At 44.1% G+C, this 14,464-nt stretch overlaps 1 long non-coding RNA gene across 1 annotated transcript; it reads right to left on the reverse strand.

The window, feature by feature from the left end:
• Positions 1-1,466: 1,466 nt before the first annotated feature.
• On the reverse strand, positions 1,467-13,278 carry LOC131998921 (uncharacterized). Its single transcript, XR_009398924.1, has 4 exons — positions 13,009-13,278; positions 8,765-8,939; positions 2,971-3,084; positions 1,467-1,720 (listed from the first exon to the last, which is right to left on the reverse strand). It is a non-coding gene; the product is annotated as an uncharacterized LOC131998921 (long non-coding RNA).
• Positions 13,279-14,464: the final 1,186 nt, after the last annotated feature.

Raw genomic sequence — 14,464 nt, forward strand, 5'->3', positions numbered from 1 at the left:
CCACGTGTAATGGAAAGGTCCAGAAAAAGCAAATATATTATGTAGATGAGTGGTTGCCTGGGAATGGAGGTGGGGGGATAGGGATTAACTGAAATGGGCTTGAAGAATCTTAACCAGGGGAATGAAGGTGACCTAACACTAATTCATCATCATGATTGCAGCACTCAATAATGCTACTAAGCATCATTGAGTCACATCCTTGAAAGGAGTGAATGTTATGTAAGTTTGAAGTTACTTGGAACTTGTTTTTTTTTAATGGTATCTTCTTTTTTAAAAGATTTTATTTATTTATTTGACAGAAAGAGAGAGATCTCAGGTAGGCAGAGGGGCAGGCAGAGAGAGAGGGATGAAGCAGGCTCCCAGCTGAGCAGAGAGCCCGATGCCGGGCTCGATCCCAGGACCCTGAGATCATGACCTGAGGCGAAGGCAGAGGCTTAACCCACTGAGCCACCCAGGTATCCGACTTAGAACTTATTTTTAAAAATGAATGTATTGACTACATCAATAGAATGGAGAAAAACCATGTGGTTATCCTAATAAATACAGAAAAAACATTAGACAAGTTTCAACATTCATTTATAGTCTAAAATAAAAAATTTAAGAAGTGGGAAGAACCAACTCTATAGAAATCTAAGAGTAGAAAAAGCAAACTTCCTTAATCCTAATAGAGGGCATCGATGACAGGTCACAGATAGCATCATATTTTTTTTTTAAAGATTTATTTATTTGACAGAGAGAGAGATCACAAGTAGGCAGAGAGGCAGGCAGAGAGAGGAAGGGAAGCAGGCTCCCTGATGAGGAGAGAGCCCGATGTGGGACTCCATCCCAGGACCCTGAGACCATGATCTGAGCCAAAGGCAGAGGCTTTAACCCACTGAGCCACCCAGGCGCCCCACAGGTAGCATCATATTTAATGGTCATCTTAACTCATAGTTGTTTATGGTGGACCAGAAGACTTACCAATAACATAGAGGTCAATGAACACTCATTTTGTATGTTATATGTATAATATACTGTATTCTTACAGTAAAGTAAGAGAGAGAAGAGGGGCACCTCGGTGGCTCAGTGGGTTAAAGCCTCTGCATTTGGCTCAGGTCATGATCCCAGGGTCCTGGGATCGAGCCCCACATCAGGCTCTCTGCTCAGCAGGGAGCCTTCTTCCTCCTCTCTCTCTCTCTGCCCGCCTCTCTGCCTACTTGTGACCTCTCTCTGTCAAATAAATAAATAAAATCTTTTTTCAAAAAAAGTAAGAGAGAGAAGATATTTATTTTCTTTATTAAGAAAAGCATAAGGAAGAGGGTGCACTTATAGTACTGTACTCTGTTTACACTCTACTCTGTTTAGTGAAAAAAAAAAAAAAACCCACATATAAGTGGACTTCCACAGTTCACAACCCTGTTGTTCAAGACTCAACTGTAAATCTCTAACTGAAAAATATAAACCTCAAACTACTTCACAGCATACATAAAATTTATTTGAACTGAAGCATAGACTTAAAAGTTGAAACCATAAAACAGAAGCAAAAGTACTTATGACATTGTAGTAAGCCAAGATTTAAAGCACAAAAAGCACGAGCCATAAAACAATTGATAAATTGGACATCTTAAGAATTCAAAAGTCCAGGGCATCTGGGTGACTCAGTCAACTAAGTGTCCAACTCTTGATCTCAGTTCAGGTCATGATCTCAGGGTATGAGTTCGAGCCCCAGGTTGGGAGCCTACTTAAAAAGAAAAAAAAAATTTCAAACTTTTGACTCTTCAAAGGATATCATTAAAAAGGTAAGAAAACAAGCTACAGACCAGGAGAAAACACTTACAGTAGATAACATCCAACAAAGGATCTGTATTCGGGTTACACAAAGGACACCTGAAGCTCACTAATAAAAAATTTCAAAACAACCCAACTTAAAAGGGAATAGTGGAAGACATGAATAGAGACTTCACGAGATAAAATCTGTAAATGGCCAATAATTGAGAAGATCAAGTGTGGCAAGGACAAGGAGCAACTGGAATTGTCACGCACGACCGGCAGAGCATAAAATGGTGCAGATGTTTGGAAAACAATTAGGTAGTTCTCATAAATATATACTTGTTATGTACTCTAACAATTATACTTCTAGGTATTTACCAAAGATGAATATATATGTACACACACACCCAAAACAAACAACAGCAGCAACAAAAACCTATACTTAAATGTTCCTACCAGCTTTCTTCAGAAAAGCCCAAAACTGGAAACAACTCAAATGTCCATCAGCTGGATAAACACAAGGTAGTATAGCCATAAAATGGACAATTACTCAGCAATACTGATGGGGTCCGTGATCAAAGGAGCGAGACTGATACAAAGTGAAGGTCAAGCAAAGCTTTATTTCGCACCAACACCAAGAATCAAACCGACAGGCCAGGGCATCTCTTATGGAGAGAGCGACGACCGCCAGCCTCACAGACTAGCTTTTAGAGAGCAAAGGCCATGTGGTTGAGCCTGGCCAATGAGACTGTAACACACAGAGAAAGTTGCATAGTCATGCTAGGTCACACATAGGTGGCCAATTGAATTACAATTTACCCTATAGTAGCTGTTTGAACTAGCCTATCACTCTGGCCAGAACTGGTGCCCTAGTTTGGCGCCCAAAAGGCGGGGTTTACATTCTTTGGTGGTTATGGAGATAGTATGTGTCTTTTACTGATTGGATGTCTCCACCTGGCCTGACTTGTCCTTGCATTCTGGACTCTGTTATTTCCACCTGACCTGACCTGTCCTTGTATTTTGGGCTCTGTTATTAGGGACTGATCAACCATATTTTACTGGGTTTCCCAGACTTGCTTTTAAGTAAGTTCCCCTGGGAGAGGTGAGCAGGGTCAGTTTACGTTTTACTGTATAAACAACAAAATGGCTGTTTAAACGAGATGGAGTCGCTCTGGCTACTTAGGCCCCTACAAAACAAAGGAATGAACTACTGATACGTACCTCAGCATAGATGAACCTCAAAAACATTATCCTGGGAGAAAGAAGTCAGTCAAGAAAGGGCACCTGCTGAATGGCCGTGGCATTCACAAGTTCTCAGAACAGAGTACGCTGAGTCTATAGAGATGAAAATCAGATGAGTGGTTATCTGAACAATGGGTGTGAATGGAATTCATACATACATACAGGGGAAAATTTTGGGGTGCTGGAAATGTTTTTCTCTCCATTGAAGTGGTTACCTGGTGTATACATTTGTCAAATTCATGAAGCTGTGAACATATTGCATATAGATCATACCCCAATAAGGTTGATTAAAAAATGGATTTTACCTGTGAGTTTTTGTTTCCTTAAGAAACCAGATAGAGGAATTTTACCTCATGGATGTCTCAGATGTTACTTATACAAACATCTGAAGATAATAAGAAGGAACAGGAAGGGTGGGGGGGAGAGGCAGGACCTTGACCATAACCTTGAAGGGTTTTGTGAATCCTGCTAAGGTATCTGGACTCCATCCTGTGTTAGAGGCAGTGGGATGATAGCTAAGGTTTAATGAGGTTTTTTTGAAATGTTCCATTTATATTATTGCCATATTTTTTCAAGGAAATGTATTTATTTTTAAATATAGGCCAGGGACCCTGAAGCTGACATGTTCTACTGGAGAGGTAAAAAAAATTAATACCTTAGCTGGATTAGCAGGTCATCTAAGCAAGTCTGTTTATCAGTATGTATTGATTCAGGTGTTTAATGTACAGTGCCTAATTTTATTTACACAAAAGTTCTAAAATATAAGCATATTATATCAGCTCTTACTACCTATCAAACCACCCCAAAAATAGTGGCTTAAAAAGAAGTCACCACTTATTTAACTCACTGTTCTGCATGTAGACAGATTGGGCTGGGCTCAGCTGGAAGTCTTCTAGACTCGGCTGTGTTCACTTACATCTCCATGCTTAGCTGCCAAGCAGACGGAGGCCAGCTGATCTGAACGGTCACTCCCAGAGAGGCTCCTTTCTGCTCCACATGCCTCTCATCCTCCAGTAAGCCATTCCATGTTTTCTCACATTGCAACTGGGCAGGGTTCGGAGAGAGAGCACACGTGGGCAAGCCTTCTTGAGCTTAGACTTGGAACTGGTGCCCATCATTCTTTGAGCCCAAGCAAATTAAAATGTCCACCCAGATTCAGAGGGATGAGAAATAGAAAATCCACCCCTTCTGGATGGATGCAGCTCATTGCTAAGGGTGAGGATTTAGGAAGGGTGGACGATTGTAACCATTTTTGCACCTAATGCAATTGCCATCGCCTTTTCATGTGAAAAAAAGGGGGGGGGGGCTAGAGAAGTGAAGTGATTTTTCTATGGTCACGCAGTAAACGACAGGCTGCCAGGCTCCAATTCCAGACCAGTTCCACAACAAAATGTGAATCAGCATGTTAACGTATAATATTTCATGCTATTGAAACCATGCTTCCCACAGAATCAACAGACTGGAAAATGAAGGAGCAAGAGGTTTAGGAGCAGTAATGATTTTAAATTTAAGAGTTTATTTCCTGAGACCTAAACAGAAAAGAATTTCACTTCTTTTCAGTAACATCAGTAATAATGTCCCCCCAAAATATTCCATTTGGCCCTAAAGGGGTTCAGAACAAGTGTCCCCACCATGTGCCACTTTGACCTGAGGACTGTTATTAGCTGAAGTCATTAAGACCCGGCAGACTCAAGAAAACTTCTACCTCTCCCATAAACCTCCTAAAAGAATTCAGAGAAGGGGCCTGGTCCAACAAGTGAGCTATTACCAAGAGCACCTCTTTTATCCAAATGACCTTTCTGTTCAGCAGGACAAACAGCTAATTACCCAACATCTGCTCTTCTTACCGTCTTTTGAATCCCCCTCTTAGGAGCCTCCCGCCCCATCGCATCCTTAACTCACGATGGCACATAAGCCTCCATTGCCTGCTTGTCTTTGGGTCTCATAATCTTATTGGGCCCCATGGTTATGTAATTAAACTTAGTTTTCTCCTGTTAATCTGTTTTATGTTAATTTGGTTATTAGACCAGCCAAAAAATCTAGAAGGAGAGAAATAAAATTATTTTCTCCCCAACAGCCCTGTGTTTCCTTATCCTTCAGAAAAAGAGGAACACAAAAACACCTGTCTATTTACCAAAAGCTCTTTGGGGTATAAAAGCACACATCTGTAGATATAACCACAATGTTTTGAGGGGCCACAGTCAGTCTTGGGAAAAGGGGAGGGAGAAAAGCCCTCTTTCTGTAACTAAGCTACCAGTTCCTATGCAGGAATCTCAATATTTGGGCAAGAGATCACAGGGAAAATCCCCCATGATTAGAAACATTATCAGATTATTGCCCAAGCAAGCCAGTCTGGAACTGGGTAGATGAATGGACATTTAAGATCAAATGTCAGCAGGGGAGAGAGCTCATTAATCCTGAGACCCCAACAATGGGTTGGAGCTAAGAGAGAACAATGGCAGGACAAGCTCATGGACTACTCTAGAGTCATTGGCTGGGGACGGAGCAGCCAGGCCAGTGCAGGAAGTGGAGCTGGACTGCGGGAAATGGGAACTGGAAATGTACACATATACATTGACAAAGGGAGGAAGCGGCTGCAGAGAAGTAGGACTAGTTAGAGCTAGGAGGTCTCGGCTATCAAGTTGCTGAGGTATGAGAGCTTGGCATAGCTATTTACTGTCACACCCCCAAATTTGAATGAGCCAATCCTTCTGACCAAAATAAATGGGATGATGCAGAGATCTTCAAACCTGCCCAATCAGGGGGTTCCCCTGGAGAGCTTATGCACAGTACACCTTCCTGGGCTCCTGCCTGGAAATCCTGATTACTGTCCGTTATGGCGGGGTGGGGAGGGAACCAGGAATCTGTGTTTTTAACAAAAGCTCCGGATGGTCCTGAGGCTGAGACAAGCATGGAATATGAATGTGCAGTTGTGCAGAGCTTTCTAACTTTTATCTCAGTGGGGCACACATTAGAAATACTTGGGGTGCGTATGGGAGGGCACTCTTCTTGATGGAAGGCAACAGCCTCAGGTGCTCTGGCCCCCTGAGGGTTGGGGTAATCAGGATCTTAGTGCTCCTCAACGGGTGTAATAGTCAAAATACAGAGTCATAATAGAGACAGCGTCTGATGCAGGAGGCTCCCTGCTTCGCCTGGGTCTGCCTTTTACGCTGTGTGAGAGTCTGGAAGATTCCAGGGAAGGATCTAGGGCAGCAGGCTAAGGCAGGAGGCCTTGGAAGGCTTAGGGCCTTTGCTATTTGTTACCTTATAAGGAAGAAGTTCAACATTAATAATAGCACTGCCTGACATGCATTCGCTGGGTGCCATTTGGGAGATTTCAATGTTCTGGAAAGGGTTTGGTATTTGGATTCCCACACAGGCACCACCATGGACTAACTATGAGCGCTGGCCCCGTGTAAACCACCATTTCCTCATCTGCAGAAGAGGGTGACCATGAGTCCTCACTCGTAGGACTGTCAGGATCATCAAATACACAGAGTAGCCCCTGGTACTTTCGTTCAGACCGAACCCACGGCACAGGCTCTGGCTCCTCTTTTCAATCACGAAATCTAAAGATGCTACAGGCACCTCAGTTTAAATGTTGTTTGGGATTTTCCTTCTGTTTGTGTTTTCAAGTTGAAGGGGAGCAGACTTTGCAACCACAGTCTACGCCTCTTTGGTGTAAGGATTGTTTTCAGCTGCTTATTTTCAAGAAACAGCAGATACAGGAGACACTTAGAAAACTGAGTAGAAGTTACCGTTTTGTGAGAGAAATGAGCATTTGTAAGGGAAGTCTCCGTTTGGGGCCACTTAAATCTGCACAGCAACCTTACCCTTGTGGATTTTAATTTTCCTGGTCACCTCCCATCACTGCCCCCCCCCCCACATCTTCTTTGGGCTGTAGCTAGAGATGGTATTTAAAGTGGTAGCTTAGGAGCGCCTGGGTGGCTCAGTCAGTTAAGCATATGACTCTTGATTTCATCTCGGGTCATGATCTCAGGGCCATGGGATCGAGCCCCAAGTTGGGCTCTGCATGGGGTATGAAGTCTGCTAAAGATTCTCTTTCTCCCTCTCCCTCTGCGCTTCTCCTCCTGATCTCACACACACTCTCTCTCTCTCTCTCTCTCAAAAAAAAAAGGCAGTGGCTAGGGCCATTTTGGGGAGTTACTCAGTTTTCTTGGTATTTCCCATGCATACAGGAGGGATACATGTCAGTAAACTTCTGTTCCTCCCCCTCCGTTAATCCATTTTTTAATTTCAAGGGACCTCAGCCAAGAACCTGGAAGGGTAGAGGAAAAATTATTTTTCCTACCCCAGAAAGTAAGTGAAATGTTCTAAAAGTTCACATGCAGGTCCACAATATCTTATCTGCAATGCCAAAGTCCAAAAAAACTGTGAATTCCAGAGGCTTCCCATATTTGGTGGAACAATTTGACCTGACCTGAAACCCTTTCCAAGAAAACCCTGACATAGGCTTTGCTCATATGGTTTACTCCAGAAATGCTAGTGTTCCATTTTGAGGTGTTCCTCAAACTCCCCTAGGGTTCTGACATAAGGTACGATATATGCACAGTGTTTTCTTTCTAAAATCTGGAAAGTAAAGAATTCTGGAATAATTGATCCTAAGGGGAGGTGTTTTTACTCATAAGACTTCCGACATAAAAAATGTGGGGTGTTTTTCCTCACATCAACCAATTCGCCAACTCTCCAGATACTAAGTGGGTGTCCTACAACTTAATCGTGACTCCAGCTACCCCAAATCAGCTTCAGATCCACAAGTTTAGGGGCCAGTTCCACAAGACTACCCCCACTTCAGACACCAGTCCCAAGTATTGGGTCCCCAAGTAACCTACACTTCTATCCATCTTGGCTACAACCTCCCCTCCCTTTCAGGTTTGGTAGTTTTCTAGAACAGCTCACAGAACTCCACAAAACACATTACTGGTTTTATTACCAGTTTATTATAAAGTATATAAATGAACAACCACATGAAAATGTACATAGGGTAATATCCAGAAGGGTCTGGAGCACAGGAGTTTCTGCCTCCATGGAGTTCAGAGTTCAGCACCTTCCCAGCATGTACCTAGGCTCCCCAACTTGGTAACTCCCCAAACTCCATCATTTAGGGGGTTCTGTGGAGGTTCCATTACATAGGCACAGTTGATAAAATCATTGGCTGTTGGTGATTGGACTCAGTCTCCAGCCTCTCTCACCTACTGGAGGTCTGAGAGTAGGGCTGAAACCTCCAACCTTCTAATCACAGGGCTGATTCCTCAGGCAACCAGCATCCATCCTGAGGCTACCCAGGGGCCCACTAAGAGTCACCGCTTTAGCATAAACTCAGGTAAGGTTGAAAGGGGCTTGTTATTTATAACAAAAGACACTCTTATCACTGAGGAAATGCCAAGAGTATTAGAAGCTCTGTGTCAGGAACCAGAGACAAAGACCAAATATATATTTCCCATTATGTCACATAGGGATTTCTGAGAAGGGACTATAACCTGTCTTCCTCCCTCCCCTTCCCCCAACTAAAAGTCACAGAATTGTTAGCCATTGAGGAGGTTTCTAAGATGCTTTGCAATGGTGTCAGGATCTCTTCAATCATATCTCCTGTAAAGAAATCCTAACTTCTTGTAATTATGGACCTTGAAAATAAAATAACATGGTGTTTCGCCACAAAATTGGTTTATTCTGGAATAGCAGAGAAACTGCAGTCAGAGACACCTATGACAACCTGTAGGCAAGTCCAGAGGAAAAAAGAGAGGAACATTACCTTCTAGGAAAAAAGGAAGAAGCTGGGAGGGGTTGCTTGGAAGAAAAGTCCATTGGAGGAAAGTGAGAGTTCAGGGTGGTGATGGCTTCTCATTGGCTGGGTTGTGGCTGTGGCAGATGCTCACTGACTGGGCTATTGCTGGACAAGCAGAAAATCTTCCTGCTTCCTGTTGGGTCTACAATTGATGGTGAATTAGTGGGGCATGAGAGCTCCCTCTTTTGGCCCCCCCAACTCTATTTTAAATGAAGTTTCCTGTATTCAGTTGCACAGAGTCTTTCAGAACCAGGGACCTCAGTTTTTAAGTCCTAGAAAGTCATTCCATCATGGATCACTTCCTCTTTTCAGAGGACTTCCGGAGTCTGCACCAAATCTGTTTCCTTTGTCCACCCCTACCTCTCTCCCCTCCTGCCAGTTGTCCCTGTCCTGCTACCTGTAGCCCAGAGAATCTAGCAAGCCCTCTTCAGCCAGGTCCAGCTCTGAGGGCCAGCCATATAATTCTGGGGCCAAGGACAAAATGAAAATATGGGGTGCTGGATCAAAAAAAAAAAAAAAAAAGGACAAAATGCCACTGAAGGCATTAAAAATATAAAGCTTTTTCCTTTCTTCCACAGTCACTCTCTCTCAATTTGTCATGATGGCTTTTTGTTTTGTTTTGTTTTGTCTTGCTTTTATTTTTTTTAAGCAGGCCCCACACCTAGTATGGCAGAATGTGTGCTTACTGAGAAATAGGACAAGAGCAAGAGTTGATTTTGTGCAGTGTCTCAAATGTTCTGGTAAGAACAAAATATACATGTACAGACTGGCCATGAAGTGCACACTGTGTCATTTTCCAGATTGGGTTACAGGAGCCTGCCTCTTTGGTCTGGGGCTCTCTCTCCTCCCTCACTCTGAAGGAAGCCAGCCACTGTGCTGTGAGCAGTCTGATAGAAAGGGTCCTGTGGTAAGACACTGACAACAGGTGAGTGAGCTTGTGAGTGGATTCTCCAGCCCCAGTCAAGCCTTCGGTTGACTGCAGCCCTGACTGACAGCTTGACTGCCGCTTCCAGAGAGACGCTGAGCCAAATGACCCAACTGAGCCCCTTCCAGATTCACTGATAGGAAAGGAAAGGGAACCATGGGTGCCTGTCTCCTTTCCCTTCTACTGGAACTCCCTTGTCTATGTTCTGATTTCCAAGGACGTTCTGGTTGGAAAGTGTCATAGCTCCCCTCTTATTGGGTTGCGCCTGTAACACACTTACCTTGTACTCACTTTGAGCCTCCCTGGACTCTTGCACAACATGAGTTTATAGGGCATCTTGAACACTAACGTGTGAGTAGGGAGCAAGGAATGGGGACATGCCTATTGTGTGTATTTCTTTTATTCATATACAAGCTCCAGGGCCCCATTAGATTTCACTTACCAAATACAAGTTTAAAGATAAAATTATAAGTTCAAGACAGCCCCAGCAGAGCATTAGGCCAGGCCCTTCTGACCACGGGACCTTGTGGTGCCTGCACAGTTCACAAAACCATGAGGCTAGGCCTTCTGCAGGTGAGGTCTACAGATTGGGTCCTCCTGCCTGTTCTATGTTTGGACCATCCAAGTTTAGGACCCCCAAGAGAGACAACATCTAAGCCACCTAAGGGTTCTAAGCTGGAAGGAGTTCACCTATGCAGTTTTTAATGAAGAAAAATGGTTTCCTGTGCTGGTCCCAACACCAGGGGCATTTTGCAGATTTTCAAGAGGTTGTGTAAGACAAAGTCTCAAAAGCACTGGTTGTATTTAGAAATATGCAGGTCACCTTGATAAGAGCCATTTCAGTGGAACGTGAGGGAAAGGCAAGAGCCAGAGCATCGTCTGATCAATGAGTGAGGATGAGGAAGAGGAGTCTTGGGGGGATAGGTAATGAGCAGGAGAGAAAAAGCTGTGGTGGGGGAGGCATGAGTTCAGGAGAGAGGTTTGCAAAAATAAGAGAGAGTCAAGCACTGTTGGTGCTGCTGGGAAGAAACTGATAGGGAGATTAGTATGGGGCCACTGAAGACCCAGGGGAGGCAGGAGACACAGACGAGGCTGAGGCTGGTGAGAATCTGTACATCTGAGACAACAACCAAGAATTCCATGCTCCCCCATGGAACTGCTCTTTCACTGGGGTCTGTAAAGTCCAGTCTGAAGGACAGGATCCACACCTCACAGGCAACTACAAAATCACTCAACAAGCCATGGAATGGGGATTCCAGAGATCACGTGGGAAAGCGAGGAGAAAAGAGAGTGGTGAGGCAGGAAATGCTCTGTGTGTGTGTACATGTATGTGTGTATGCACATGTGTCTGTATATTAGTCTGCATGGGAATAAAAATACAGTGAAGCAAAACAGCAGGAAGGACAGACAGGACGGCGAGTGGAGTGTGAATTGAGTCAGCTTCACTCTCCATAGCCCTTGTCTCACTTTTAAGGTCCTACCTCCAATGTTGGGGACCAGCAAGCCAGATCAGTGGGACCCTGGACTGACTACTCTGGAGCTTTCCTTCAAGCCAAAGCCCAGCCTGTCCAGATTTGTGATCTGCCCTTCAGCCAAATCTGCAAAGAAGTTGTAGGGGAACATGGAACCTTGTCAGGAGGCCAAGCCCTGTCCCAGCTCAGTCAACATCTGTGTCATCTTGAGGGCAGCCTTACACCTGTCTGGGTTTCTGTTTCCTCATGTCTAAAATAGAAGGTGCATGGATAGGCAACAGACCCAAGGCTCCATTCAGCTCTTCAGCTCTCAGGTTAAAACTATTGTAACCCAACCAAAAAATGGGCAAAGGCCATGAAGAGACATTTCTCCAAATGGTGACAAGCATAAGAAAAGATGCTCAACCTCATTAATCATTATGGAAAGGCAAATCAAAACTGAGGTGAGATGCTTCACACCCAGTAGAACAGCTAATTAAAAAAAAAAAAAAAAAAAAAAAAAAACCTGAAAATAACAAAGTTGGCAAGGATGTGAAGAATTTGGAATCTTGGGCGCCTGGGTGGCTCAGTGGGGTAAGCCGCTGCCTTCGGCTCAGGTCATGATCTCAGGGTCCTGGGATCGAGTCCCACATCAGGCTCTCTGCTCAGCAGGGAGCCTGCTTCCTCCTCTCTCTCTGCCTGCCTCTCTGCCTACTTGTGATCTCTCTCTGTCAAATAAATAAATAAAATCTTAAAAAAAAAATTTAAGAATTTGGAATCTTTGGGTACTGCTGATGCAGAAGTAAAACGATACAGCTACTGCAGGAACCAAGCCAATGGTCCCTCAAGAAGTTGCACATAGAATTCCCACATAAGCTTGCCATTCTTCTGGGTGCATACCTAAAAGAATTGAAAACAGGCGCTCACATAGGTACTTAAACATGAATAGGTACAGCAGCACTATTCACAGCCAAGGCAGGGGAACAACTCAAATATCCACTAATAGGTGAATGGATAAACAACACGGAACATCATTCATCCGCAGAAAGAATGAAGTGCTAGGACGTTAAGCTTAGTGAAACAAGTCAGCCAGAGAAAGACCAACACCACATGATCTAATTTCTGTGGAGAAGCTTAAACAAAAGCAAACCAAACTCACAAGTACAGAGGCTAGATTGGTGGTGGCCAGAGGTGGCGGCAGGAATGGGAAGGGGTGGGCAAAATGGGTGAAGGGAATCAAAAGCTACAAATCTCCGGGTGTAAAGTAAAGAAGTCCTAGGGATATGACGTACAGCGTGGTGAATATAGTTAATAACACTCTGGATCACATTTGAAACTTAAGAGAGTAGATCTTAAAAGTTCTCACCACTAGGTAGAGAAGACGGTTGCATAGCAATGTGAATGTACTAAACATCACTGAATTGTACACTTCAAAACGGCTAATTTTATATTACTGTGCACCTTACCCTAATTAAAAGAAAGGGGAAGAGGTGACCCTAGGATCTCTTCATGGGAGAAGAAAACCCCCTATGAGTACTTGAAGTCACTCTTCTGAAACGAGTCACAGCCCCTCCAGGCTGCCCATCTCCCTCCTCACATCTGATTAATGGGCTTGGAGTCCACAGCACAAGACACAATGTCTCTTCCTTAATGACCAGCCCCAAAGGTCTGCCTTCCCCCTTCCCCAGTTCCATCCCCAGATATCTGGAAGACGCCCTTCCCTTGGTGAGTAAAAGAGAGCCACTTCCCCAGCACCTATTTTGGGAACTAGCCTGGAGCATGGGAAAACAACCACCATATAGGGAGACATTCTGCTGTGAAAGCCTCCGACTTACCAGAGGTGGAAGGTGGAGCCTCTCCCCGGAGCCTGAAGGGCTGAGGAAACAGACACTTCAAAGGTTGGCAGAGGCTGCTGTCCAGGTTTCCTGTGGCCTGGGAAGAGGCGCACGGTCCCTGGCTTTGTCTCGCCCGGATGGACCTGGGTGTGTGGGATTAGTCATACTCTGGCTCACTTTACAAAGGAGGGGACTCTTGGACAAATTGATTCTCAACCTGTTCTCCTAAAGAACTGTGGGGAGTCGGTTATTTTCAACCTCTCTTGGGAATGCAAATGTTAGCCTAGACGGAGGAGGGAGTGAAAGGACAAAAGGCCTTAAATTAGGACCGTATGGGGGATGGGGCTGAGCTGGAATTGCCCGGTAAGTCACCAGTGACTTTGGGCAAATGATTTCACTGCTAATTTAAATGGAGGGGTTTGCCTTACACCAGGGAAAATGAAAGAAATCAATGAAGTTCTGTTGCAGATAAGTCTGCCGTTCAATATATGCAGACCTGTGTCACTGTGGGTGCTGAAGCTTCCATGACTTCTGGGAAGAGCAATACCTCTGTGACCTAGTCTCCAGGTTATGGTAACTGAAGGCTCTTGGGGTCAATGTGGTCACAAAATATAACACCAATAAGCAATAAAAGTTGACTTCAAGACAATGATACATAGCAGTGCCTGGGTGGCTCAGTCAGTTTAGCATCTGCCTTTGGCTTAGGTCATGATCCCAGGGTCCTGGGATTGAGCCCCGCATCCCATTGAGCAGGGAGTCTGCCTCTCCCTCTCCCTCTGCTCCTTCCCCTGCTCTCTCTCTCTCTTTCTCTCTCTCTCTCTCAAATAAATGAATAAAAAGATAACCTTATATAGTGAGAAGGGGGAAAAAAAGACAATGTTCTGTAGTGAGAAGAAAAAAAAGACAATGTTGGGTAGTGAGAAAAACACTGGAGTCCATCAGACGTGGGTTTGTACCAGTTGTGTGGCCTTAATTTCTCCCTCTGTAAAATAGAACACACACACAGATACCTGTTAGAGTTGTGGATATGAGAAAGCATGAATGTCATATGTCTAGAACACAGTAGGCTGTCAATAAATAATGGTTGTTATTTCTCTGACAAGCCTCCCACCTTCTATTGAGGTTGAGTTTTTGTCCTAGAGACCAATCAGACCATTATATGCCCAGTGCCTGGAGACAGATCCTCATCTGGACCTCCAGACATGTCAGAAGTGTAGGATGAAGAGATATTAAGATATCCCTTCTGGCACCCCTTCTCTCTGTACTAAAAGCCAAAACACATATCATTATTAATTCCACTCCTAAGAATGTATTAAAAGGAAAAAACTGGTGGAAAATGAAAAGACCACTCATACAGGTGTTTTTCAGAAAGTTGTTTATGATACACAACAGAAACATATTCTACTAGGAGGCCTCGGAAGATGACTCATTGATACCATGGCATATCACGTCAAAT

Source organism: Mustela nigripes, chromosome 13, assembly GCF_022355385.1.
Source record: "Mustela nigripes isolate SB6536 chromosome 13, MUSNIG.SB6536, whole genome shotgun sequence".
Classification (NCBI taxonomy): domain Eukaryota; kingdom Metazoa; phylum Chordata; class Mammalia; order Carnivora; family Mustelidae; genus Mustela; species Mustela nigripes.